The sequence below is a fragment of the Phyllostomus hastatus genome, unplaced genomic scaffold (assembly GCF_019186645.2).
Source record: "Phyllostomus hastatus isolate PE091 unplaced genomic scaffold, TTU_PhHast_1.1 phas_scaffold_21, whole genome shotgun sequence".
NCBI lineage: Eukaryota > Metazoa > Chordata > Mammalia > Chiroptera > Phyllostomidae > Phyllostomus > Phyllostomus hastatus.
The window spans coordinates 16,225,530-16,236,873 of NW_025334017.1; the positions used below are offsets into that span (position 1 = coordinate 16,225,530).

The 11,344-nt window shown below is 38.4% G+C and overlaps 1 pseudogene; it reads left to right on the forward strand.

The window, feature by feature from the left end:
- The first annotated feature begins 1,230 nt into the window (after positions 1-1,230).
- Positions 1,231-9,448, forward strand: LOC123833255 (annotated as a pseudogene).
- The last annotated feature ends 1,896 nt before the right edge of the window (positions 9,449-11,344 follow it).

Below are 11,344 nucleotides of genomic sequence, written 5' to 3' on the forward strand. Positions count from 1 at the left end.
TATTTAAAAAGTCCTATGGGGGCACTATCATCAAAATACCTTCTAAATGCTCTCATCATCTCCCCCATATGTGGGTGCCATCCATACCTCTCCCATCACTACTATCATACATGCCACTAGCTCCTACCTGAACTTGAAGTACACCCCAGTTAATTCTCTGCAAAATTCACTAATGATTTCCTATTGCACTGATCGTGAGTCTTAGAACAACTCTAATGATCTAGCTTCTTGCAGTCCCTCTGTCTTCCCCTTGTACTACCCTCCCCCTATCCATTCTGCTTCTGTCACGCTGGACTGTCTCTTAACATAACAATCTCTCCCTGTTTCATAGCCTTTGCATTTTCAGTATCTTCTGCTGGGACCATGTGGCCCTTTCACCTTTGCCTGACTTGTCACTTCTAATCAAACAAGTCTCAATTCAGAAGTTGCTTCTCAGAGAGAACTGTACTCCAATAGCTAAAATTCCTCTCTCACCATATCAGGCTATTTTCCTCCAAGCGCTTAATATTATTTGCAATTAATTTATTTTAATTGAGTACATCTTTGGATATCAAGAAATTGCTGTTAATGTGTGAGTTTAGCAGAGTGTTTAAGAGATCAAGCTCTGGAGCTAATCTTCCTGAGGGAGTCTTGGCTCTGGCATTTGAAATCTATTGGTCTGAGGGAAAGTTTCTTAGCCTCTTTGTGACTCAGTGTCCTCATCTGTAAAATGGGGGTACTGATAGCACTTACTGTATGAGGTTGTTGGTCAGATGAGATAAATTAACACACACAAAAGAGAGAAACGATGCTTATGTGAAACCTCATATGCACTCAGAAAAGTCAGATGACAATTTAAAGAATTATATTTAAATTTCTAACCATTCTGAAAGCTGAAAAAGCATTTGTTTTTACCACATATGTTTATAAAATGCTTAAAGTTTTAGGTGGAACCGGAACCCTTAGTGATAAGCTAAATTTTTAGGCCCCTAAATTGTTAAGGCAAGCTGCTGTTCCGGATTCTGATTTTTCTCCATTAGTTCACTCATTTATCAAGAACATTTTACAGAATTGTTATATGCAATGATCTGTGCTAGATTCTAAACCAGAAGAATTGTCCATAGGCTTGAAAACAGATGTAAACAAGCACTTACAGTAGGATGAACATCAAAAACTATGTATCCAGACCCGTGGGAACACTGAGGAGGAAGCAGGGAGTGGCACCTACCCCCAATCCTCTTGGGGTCAGAGATGGGTGACCAGGAAAGGTCTGCGATCTTTGCAAGGCAGGCTCTAGCCTTGGACTGCTTGGTGTTTTCCGAGCACCTGCGGACTCCCCATTGTGGGTTAAAACAGCACACAGGAAATACGCATCCACTTCGTGAGTGCATAACCAGGAAAGAAGAGAGTCATTTGCTCTGCCCAGCAGCACATGAGTAAATATGCCGCACATATGTATTTACACAAATGCAGAATTACAGGCTTGCTCCGAGGGGGGAGGAAGAAGAGTGTTGAAACCTGATGGCATATCAAGCATTTCCTGAAGGATGTTGTCTGTCAGTCTGTTTGTGCTGGCTGATTGAAAAATCACATGTGGCTTTCAGATGTAGAAAAGGAAAAGTATTTGTATATAAAAATGAGAAGATTTTTAGAATAATGCTTGGCATAAGCCACTTGGGCAATCATATATCATTTCTGGGCAAATCTTTGGGCACACGTGTTTAGAAAAAAACATCTTCTTGGTTTTCCTCTTATTTATCTGGCTTGGTCCTTTGTCAGGAATGGGGTTTGTTCTACCTGAGCTTTCTCTCATTTCCAATATATTGCAGGGACAAATTAAGGGTGTGAAATTTATCTCCCCCTATTTCCTCTTTAATCAATGCCAAATCTTACTACAAGAAAGGTGAATGTGAAACAAAATTCTAGTAAGATTTATTTCACAAATAAAAAGTTCTGAAGTTGAGTTTTTAAATGGGTGGTTGAGGTCTGTGAAAAGGGCACTAAAGAAATGTAAGAAGAAAGGCACATTAGCTCTTTATCGAAACCTGGCCCTAATTGAAATGTAAATAAAGCTTCAAAAGAGGAAATGATACAAACAGCATTCTAGCTGACCGTATTTGTTTTGGGGTCAACTGGACCTGGTTCTGAAAGCTGCCCCACTACTTACTAATTATGTTACCGCGGTGGCAGAAGCAGTCAGGGTTCCTCAGTGACCTTCCTCGCGTTTTCCTGGACGCGTAGTCAGGTTGCATTTCCCAGCCTCCCTTGCGCTTCAGTGTGGCCACATGATTGAATTCTGACCACAGACCACTTCCGCCCTGATCTGTGGCCACACTACATCACAGGAGATAAACATGAAGTTGTCATGGGTTAGGCAGCAGAAATTTTGAGGTTGTTACAGCAGCTATGATTAAGATTCCTAAATCTCTGCTTTAGTTTCATATGTATGGTGGGGCTAACATACCTTCCTTTTAAGTTTATGAAAAGCCTCAGGTGGTTCCTTTTTCTAGTCTTTCAGTTACGTTCTTCTTTCAGGTACTTATATTTTTCCTTATTAAAATAAAAAAATTTTCTAGTCTTCATTCTCTTATGCCCACTCTGCTTGCTAGTTGGAAACAACTGTGGGAAAAGTAAAGCAGCCCCAGAACCATGACTGTAAATAAACCCTGGCTAGGAAGGAGTAACAAACCACCGTAAGTTCTTAATTCAGTGTAAGATATAAGCTGGGGCCTCCTGGGGCCAGTCTCTGAGCAATCGCATTAAACAGGAACACAGAGAGAACTCTAGGTGCTTAGAAGTTTAACATTAGACCATTACTAATTTTCTCAAAAGGAATACCACAGGGATTTTATACAAACATGTTGCATGGACTTTCTCAGAAATACTTTCTAGACATCAGACTCTCTCCTCCAATTTCACACTCATGATAACCACTAAAAATCTCTCCCGTGCTCTAATCCATTTGGTTTCCTTTCCATCAAAGTCACCATTGCCTTCACTCTCTTCTGCCCCTTGCTGTCTCCTCACTGGAGGAAAATGATGGGATTCCTGGCCCTGCTCACTAGCCAAGCCAGACCACACATCGCCATGAGCCTCAGGGTTTATCTCCTACCTCATAGAGAAAGGTGCACATGCTGAGAAACGTGGTTCTAATTTCCTCCATCAGCTTAACTTGTAAATCATCCTCATAGAACATTTTCAGTGAATAAAGCTCTCTATTTTGTTATATGATTTAATCTAATGAGTTCTCAGTGACCTGAGAAGGGAAGAATCAGAATGGGAATATTTACATCTTCATTTTAACAGTGAGCAGTCATGAACAGTTCTCCATAGTCACAGTAAAGCCAAGAATTGATTTCAAGAAAAGGAAGGATGAATAGACCTGGCCTGAGAAGTGTGGGTGAAAAACACGGATCCTTGACCTCTCTGAAGAGGTGGGCGGAGCGAGCCAGATGGCACAGGTTGGTGAGGTCCGGGTATGTTCTGATTTAATTTAAACAGGGAGGAGCCTCTCTTGCTCATAATTCTTCTTGCCTCTGGCTTCCCATGATACCTGAAACAGCCACATTATTAATGTATAAGGATGAGATGTTGTGAAAATGTCATTTTTATGTATGAGAGGTAAATACAATAATCACTGCTATTACTTTAGACTGGCATGTTTATGCAGGTGTTGGGGGACTGAGACCCTGGGCGACTAACCTGAGAGGAAAACTGAACAAACCAACATCTCGGAGTCCTGGTGGAATAGGTGGCCAGGAGCTACCCAGCCCCTTGTGGTCTTTCATGTTACTGAACTCATGGTGGTTAAGAATTGTGAAGGGTCTAAAATTTTCTCTACTGCTAAACTATCATGAGACGTGTGACTCCTGAGTGGGAGATCAAGAAGTTTATTATTCATGGAACAGCAGGCACTGTGAGCTTTTGTGCTCGCCTTGGTTCTCCTTGTCACCCAGCGCCCATGGGGACAATGTACATGCAGTGGGTTTGGGTCACATCAGAGTGACCTTGAAGTTAGGAGATTCTAATCATCTGTAATTGGTTGTAGGCAAACCTATCCAAACACTGTCCCAAAGGGAGATATTATTTTTATTATCCTGGACAGCTAATTTGCCTTTTTCTCTGGAGGGAGACAGTAGTAGCTCTACCTTTCAAGGCTGTTTGCTCTATAGACATCCTTGAAAAGATAGTCTTGAATTAAAGTTGGTCAGCGTCTTTGTTCACCAGATGTGCAGAAATCTGAGAGCTCTGTGGAGAAATCCTTCCTAACAATGGGGGCAGTGTGTGTGGAAACAAGTCATATCGAGAGTAGGTGAATCTACCTGGGTCCCAATCAAGCTCCACCATAATTATTTAGTAGCTTTCAAGGAAGTTACTTAAACTCTCTGAATTTCAGTTCTGTCACTTGTGAAACAGGAAGGATGTCATCTGTCTTACAGAGATGTAAGTGTTAAATGAGATTCCCTGTAAATGGTAACTATGATTATAGATGCATACTATATGGGTAATGTATAACATATTTTAAAGTTTACAAAGTAATGCTATATATTACTTTATTTTGTACTTATTAACACATGTATATTTTTTTGTTTTGGCTAATAAATCTAGTTGGCTTTGAATTGCTATTTAACTTGTTTACGCTGAGCACTCTAAAGAACCCTACAAGACAATAGGGCACCTGGGTTCCATGTTTATCATGAACCAGCAGTGCAGCTTTAGCAAGTCATTGAAATGCATTGATTAAAGAAGGAGACTGGACAAGAACTCAGGGACAGCAAACAGATTTCATCCCAGTGGCAGGCCTGAGCAATGGCAGTGACTGCCTGAAGAGTTGGGTGGAGAAGAATGAGCCAGTATCCAGGCTCGGGAGGAAAGAGTGCTCGTGATGAGCTAGCCATACTTTCAAGGCACAGCCCTTTCTTCCCTGCACAGGCCTCAGTGGGGCTGGGGTGGAGCAGGTTGGAGGGGGCAGAAATGGGAGAGCACCCTTGTTGCTGCTTTGCATGTAGCAGTTGTTAATACATGTTAATTTGTTAACTGAGGAATCGAGCAATAAGGTGTCTGGAACCCTGGATAAAGGATGGAAATGAGGAGGAAGTAAAGTGATGGCCAGGTGAGGGAGTGGCAAAGAACCACTTTCCCTTGTCACTTGGGGATGTGTGGAGGCCGACTTTCAGTTAGGCCGTGACCTCTAAGCCAGGTTAAGTACTTCTGGAAGTCCCAAATTGTGATCAGGCTGTGTGTGGAGCCCAGATGGTCTTTTTTCAGATGACCTGGTATGTTGATGCTGCCTCTGGTTTCTCCTGGGCTCCAAATTACTTCTATGAAGCAGCTGCTCAAACATTTTAATGGCCACAATTAAACAGTCCCAAAGGCTGACCTTTAGACATGGCAGTGGTTAATTGAGCCAACTGCCTTGAGGTCTGCCATATTTGGCAAAATCTTGTAAGTCCACTATGGTCAATATTTTGTTTGGTTTTCCAGCATGTTTAAGGGAAAAACTTACCTCCAATCACACTAATAGAAATGGCAAAAACCTGGGGATGAGATAAGAATTTTGAAGAAATTCCAATGTCTTTAAAAGAAAAAAGATCTTGTAAATGGCAAGTTTGAAGCTTTCTCAAAATTATCTGGGCTTATTAAATTCTTGTGACAGAGGTAGAGCCAAGCTTTTCCTAGAAAAAGGGAAAAATAGTGACTAGAATTTAGTGTTTTCACTTATCTTTCAATTAACTTATTGTTTAATTAATACTGACTAAATAACCTATAAATAGCAGAGAGTGCTTCAGAGATGAAGAGACAGGCTCTTCTTCCATGGAAGTTCACATTCATAGGTTCCCCGTGGACACATCTTTTGATGGGGCTACCATTCAACCCACTACACTCTACTTGCAATGAAAAGCCATTGACAAATTCAATGCAGAGGAGTAACAAAAGTTTCATACTTTTCTGAGTGAGGAGTGGATTACAGAAGAGGGAAGCTATAAGATCTCAGCAGGGAAAGACGAGGTTTGGAGGTTGCCCTGTCTATGCAGAAGAATGTATAGGGAGTAAGTTTGAGTTGGGGGTGGGGCCAGAATTAGTGTCACGGCAATCTGAGAGTGGTGTTGTGTTGAAATGGGGGCAGTGACACCCAAACAATATTTCAGTTCCGGGTACAGTTGGTCTAACACCACACAGATATAAAGTTGGAAACCAGTCAGACGCTTTCTTTTTCATGCTAATTGCCCCACTCTTGACCCCTTCAGGTGTCCTTTTCTTCTGGGTAAGGTTGCCCTGGGAAGTCAAAGTTGCTGCTTTTATGCCCTACAAATCTTACGGCTCTGCCCCTTCCTATGTGGAGCTTACATAAGTCTTAATGCTCAACCACAAAAGTCTCTGAAACTCGAGCTTCTCTTTGCATCATATGGCTCTTCTCATAAACTTGGGGACTCTAGCATGCTTTGCCTGTTACAAGCTGAGATTTCCATGGACGTGAAAAAAGACCTCTGTTTTTTCCAACTCAAATTAAATTTTGGCAAGGAGTCCTTGCTTTTCCCACTATGCAGGCATTTCCAAGAGAGTTCATGGCTAACTTTCTTTAGAAGGGAGGAAAAACATATTCATCAAGTAGGTAGTATGGATCAAGGGTTGTTCACAATTACCAAGTCTTCCCCAGTGGCATGGAAGCAATGGTGGGTTTTTATCCCTGGGAATGTAATGTGGAATTGAAATATTTTCTTTTAGAAATCTGAAGAGCAAAATTCTTAGTGTAGAGCTATTGGGAACTCAAACTACTTGTCATTCTACCTGTCTCCTTAATGAAAGAGACAGAACAACTCCTATGGTGTAACAGGAATCTTAATATTGTGGAGAAATGTGGACCTTTCCTGAAATTGCCGATTCCCCTATTTGGAGGATCTCTCATTGTGTAGTGAATTCCTCAAATAGAGAGTGCTTCTGTCCCCCAGGAGAATTGTAAGAATTAAAGTACATTTATTGTTTCTTTTAACCTACTTGTATAGCTACCTACAAATCTATTTAGATAAATACATATAGATATGTAGTATTTGACTTAATATAATGGCTTCATAAATAGCAGCACCTTATAATTTGCTATTATTCATACTAACCCCCCTGTTTTTATTCAATTTCTATGCCATGATAAACAGTTTCACATCTAAGGTCTTTACACATATATTTGCTTTTTCTGGAAAATGTTTTGCTGTTTTACTTCTACCCTCAAATGTTATGTTAATCATGGTGTCTTTTCTGTACTCCATCAGTGGTTCTTAATCTTGTCTGCAACTGAACTCTGCTGTAAAATTTTAAAGAAATACAGGTGTCAGGGTTCTACCTGGAAATTCTGACTTAGATCATCTGAATATTTACTTTTTTACCCCCCCAAAAATGCCCCTGTGCATTTTTGTATGAGTAACAAAATCAAGATGCACTACTGCACTCTCCATGGTTGCTTTGAGTGGTCTCATCCGTGCGTATGTCCCTCCGCCACCAGCAGACAGCCAGGTCACGACCGCAGCCCTGGTTTTCCAGCGTGCTCTTTCTCCTCAGTGCTGTCCCCATACGCACCACTGCTGCTGCTTGGATGCCCAGATAAATGTCACATTTGACATGCCACCTCCCCTCCATCTCATTTTCTCCTTCTCCTGTATGCCCAGTGTCACTGAATAGCAACTTAATCTATCCAGTGTTAACAACTTACACTGGAATGTTATTCACAATGTAATATGATTCACGTGTAACAATAAACTCAAAGAAAATTTGTGAAGGAAAAAATTCACCCATAATTCCACCTGTTATTCCACCTGCTTTGTTCACATTGCTATGTGCACTTTTTTAAGTTGAAAAATTAGTACGTTTCTATGCTTTTTCTAACATAAATCAATTTGTTGCTTTCCAATATGACAGATAACTAGGCCAGATGACTCTATCTATATAAATTTATATATATATAATTTAATAAATAAACCATTAAAATTAATTGGAAAGTGATGAATTATTCAATAACTGATGTTGGGCTAAATGGTTAAGCACTTGGAAAAATTTTTAAATTGCATTACCCTCTTATCCTCTATACTGTAATGAATTAAATACATAAACTACATATAAATTCTAACAGTTACATATAGTTTTCTGGATTAGAAATATTTTTATAGAATGATACTAAATCTAAGAGCATTAAGGTAAAGAACTGATAGATTTGACTCCATAGGAATTAAAACAAAAAGCTTCTGTCCAATAAAAATCATTGACAATAAAATGCCAACAAACTGGTAAATACTCTTAACATTACTATGTTTTTTAAGATTAAGAAAAAAGCTCATATAAGAAGATCATGTAAGTCACCACAGAAAAATGTGAGAAATCAAATATGCAGATATATAAAGCTAATCAAATAAGGGAAATATTAAAAAATGAAATACAATTTTTTACGAATCAAATTGGCAAAGATGAAAAATGGGACAATAATTCATATATAAAGAAATGTCCATTGCCATAATCTGGTGGATGTGCAAATTGGTACAACCTCTGCTAAGAGCAATTTGGCATTATACGTTGAAATTTAAAACATACCAACATTTAATTATATAATTCCATTTGTAGAAATTTATCCAGAAGTAATTGGACAAGTGAAAAAAATGTACGTACAAGAATGTTTTTCAGATTTAATATAAAAAACTGAAATAAATGTACTGTATTAAAGGATTGATAAAATATCTTTAATTAAAATTTAAGTAGATGTAATAATTTTATAGACAAGGAAAAGTATCTATCTTAGAAGAAAGAAGCAATCAGTGATGTTTGGGTTCCTATTTAGGAATTAATAACCTAATATACTCTATAATATTCCCAAGGATTTTTTATGTTTGTATGCTGGTTTTATTGCATTTTATTATTTATCTAGATTTCCTGTGTTTAATCCAAGGGAAAACGTGGCCTTTGACTAAAAGAGACCCGTGTCATGTGTAAGAAAATAGCAAGATGTGGGAGAATCTTCAGCTGCTTGTCCACAGGCCCAAAAGCACCTGTTCTTTCTAACCGCCCCAAAACTGGGTCGACTGTGTGAAAGAGAACATCTTGAATTTGGCCGCCAGCATCTCTGGTGACAATCTGATGTCACTGAACTTGCTTTGGAATATTCACAGACTTACAAATTCTGGTTGCCTATCAAAACTCTGATTACCTTGCACCCTATGCCAAGTACAAAGTGTGGATAAACCCTGGAGCAGAACAGTCCTTCCTGTTTGTCTCATTGGAATAAAATGTTGAAATGTGGACTGGGTCAAATCACTGAAATACTTCTCAGTACCAGGGAGTGGTGGTGGACTCCATGGCAGACATTCCTTTGGGCTTTGGTGTGGCAGCAAAGTCGACACAAGACTGCAGGACAGCAGACCTCATGGTGACGGTGGTAGTTCACCAAGCAGACATGGGGGAATATGTGCGACTTGAAGGGACATTGACTTAAAATGAAATCATCTCATTTCTTGTGTCTTGATTCTTGTGTCTGTGTAGGCTCCACCATCATGTTGAATTTCGTCAACACTGTGACCTCTACAGGGACTTCTTAGTTTAATATATTTGCTATTATGGACAAATGCAGGCCGGATGCTTATTAAGCAGCAATGGGTCAAAAATGGAGTTTTGGATCTTTGTGTTTGTTACTAAATAGAATATTGTGTTTTATATTTCAATCAGATGGCTTCTTGTTTTGAGTAACAGGTTCTAAATTATTGGAATTGAGGACAGGAATAGCTTATTATTATCTGTGATAACACTGTTTTCAAAACTCATAATAAGAACACAATATGTTCTCTTATTTACTTATTAATACTATGAAAGATACACATTGCCATATCAGAAAGTAGGTCATGTCTGGGATTTTACAAATAAAATTTAAATAAAATACTGAGTAATTTATTCTGCTAATATTCATTTTGGTAGGTGCCCTGTGGTGTGGAAGTTAAACCCTAGTTCTAATATGTACCAACTATATGATACTTTAGATGAGTCATTAAACTATAATGAGCTTCATTTTCTTCTGTTTCAAATAATAGCTTTAACCATTTACCTGAAAATGGTTTTTAGAATTAGAAGCCATGATAGTAAAACACCTAGCACAGTGCCTGGCAAATCACAGATGTTGAATAAACAGTAAGAATTATTTTTACGTTGTATATACTGAGTGTTTCTGTTACTAAGAGTAGGATCTAATGAGTGTAATTGGATTATATTATATTATTTTGTTTTTTCCAAGCTGCTTTCTCAGTCTCTTTTTTTCTTAGATGGTGTGACCTCAGGTTGAATGTTATTTTCATCACCTTAATTTCCTAAAACATTTTCCTTATGAAACTTTACTTGTCTTACTGGACTGAACAAAAGGCTCTAATCAGAGGCCAGGAAATCATTTACCTCCTTCATTCTTCCTCATGACTCTCAACATCACTTTTAGAATTACTAAAATATTTAAAAAATATAAAACATTTGAGGGACAAATATTTGTAAAACTACCCATATCATAAAGCAATTTTTCCAATGAATATACTGCTTATTTTAAATTCCAAAGGTGACATCTCTAAAAATAGAATATTTTTCAACTTCAAAAAAACAATACATTTCTTTACCAGAAAAAATAGAGGATTGTTGAGCCCTGAAATACAGATCTTTTTTCTGTTGTAACATTGATATTGGAGGCTCAACGTTTAGAATGTTGTTCTATCAGACTGCCCTAACAGTATGTGGTTCAATAGCATGAAAAGGCAAAAACATGGTTAAGTTTCAAAGATTCATTTAATTTCTCATTCATTTTCTAGAAATAGAAAAATCAAGGTAAATAAAGGATGAGTTGATATATATTTCTCTAATACGTGATGGGAGTTGGGTTAGGTATTTGACATGCCTAAAAAGTCATTCAGTGTTTGGATTATGGTCACATTTAGGAAATTGGGCATTATCTGCTACTCAACCAGTAGGAATTAACTCATTAGGCATATGCTCCTGAAATCCAGAAATGACTTTCAGTAACTACCAACTGCAGTCAAAATAAAATTTCTGCAATAGATTTTTTGGAAAGGCTTATTTTTGTACTTATCTAAAGGCGGCATGTGTTTCAATTGGCAATTAAGGCATACCTGACCCACTACAGAGCCTGAGGATGGCATCTGGGGACAGGAGCAGGTGGAATGCCTGAGAAAACCACTTGTAATTTTATTCTGGGCCCCAGGAATTACACAAAGTGTGTGTCAACTTCTTTTGGAAAACCTGAGTCCTTTAGCTGTATTTTAATCTACCTTGTTCACTTGACACATTTATTCTAATTGGTATTACTTTGAAAATTGCTCAAAATATGAAAACACTAGTAATG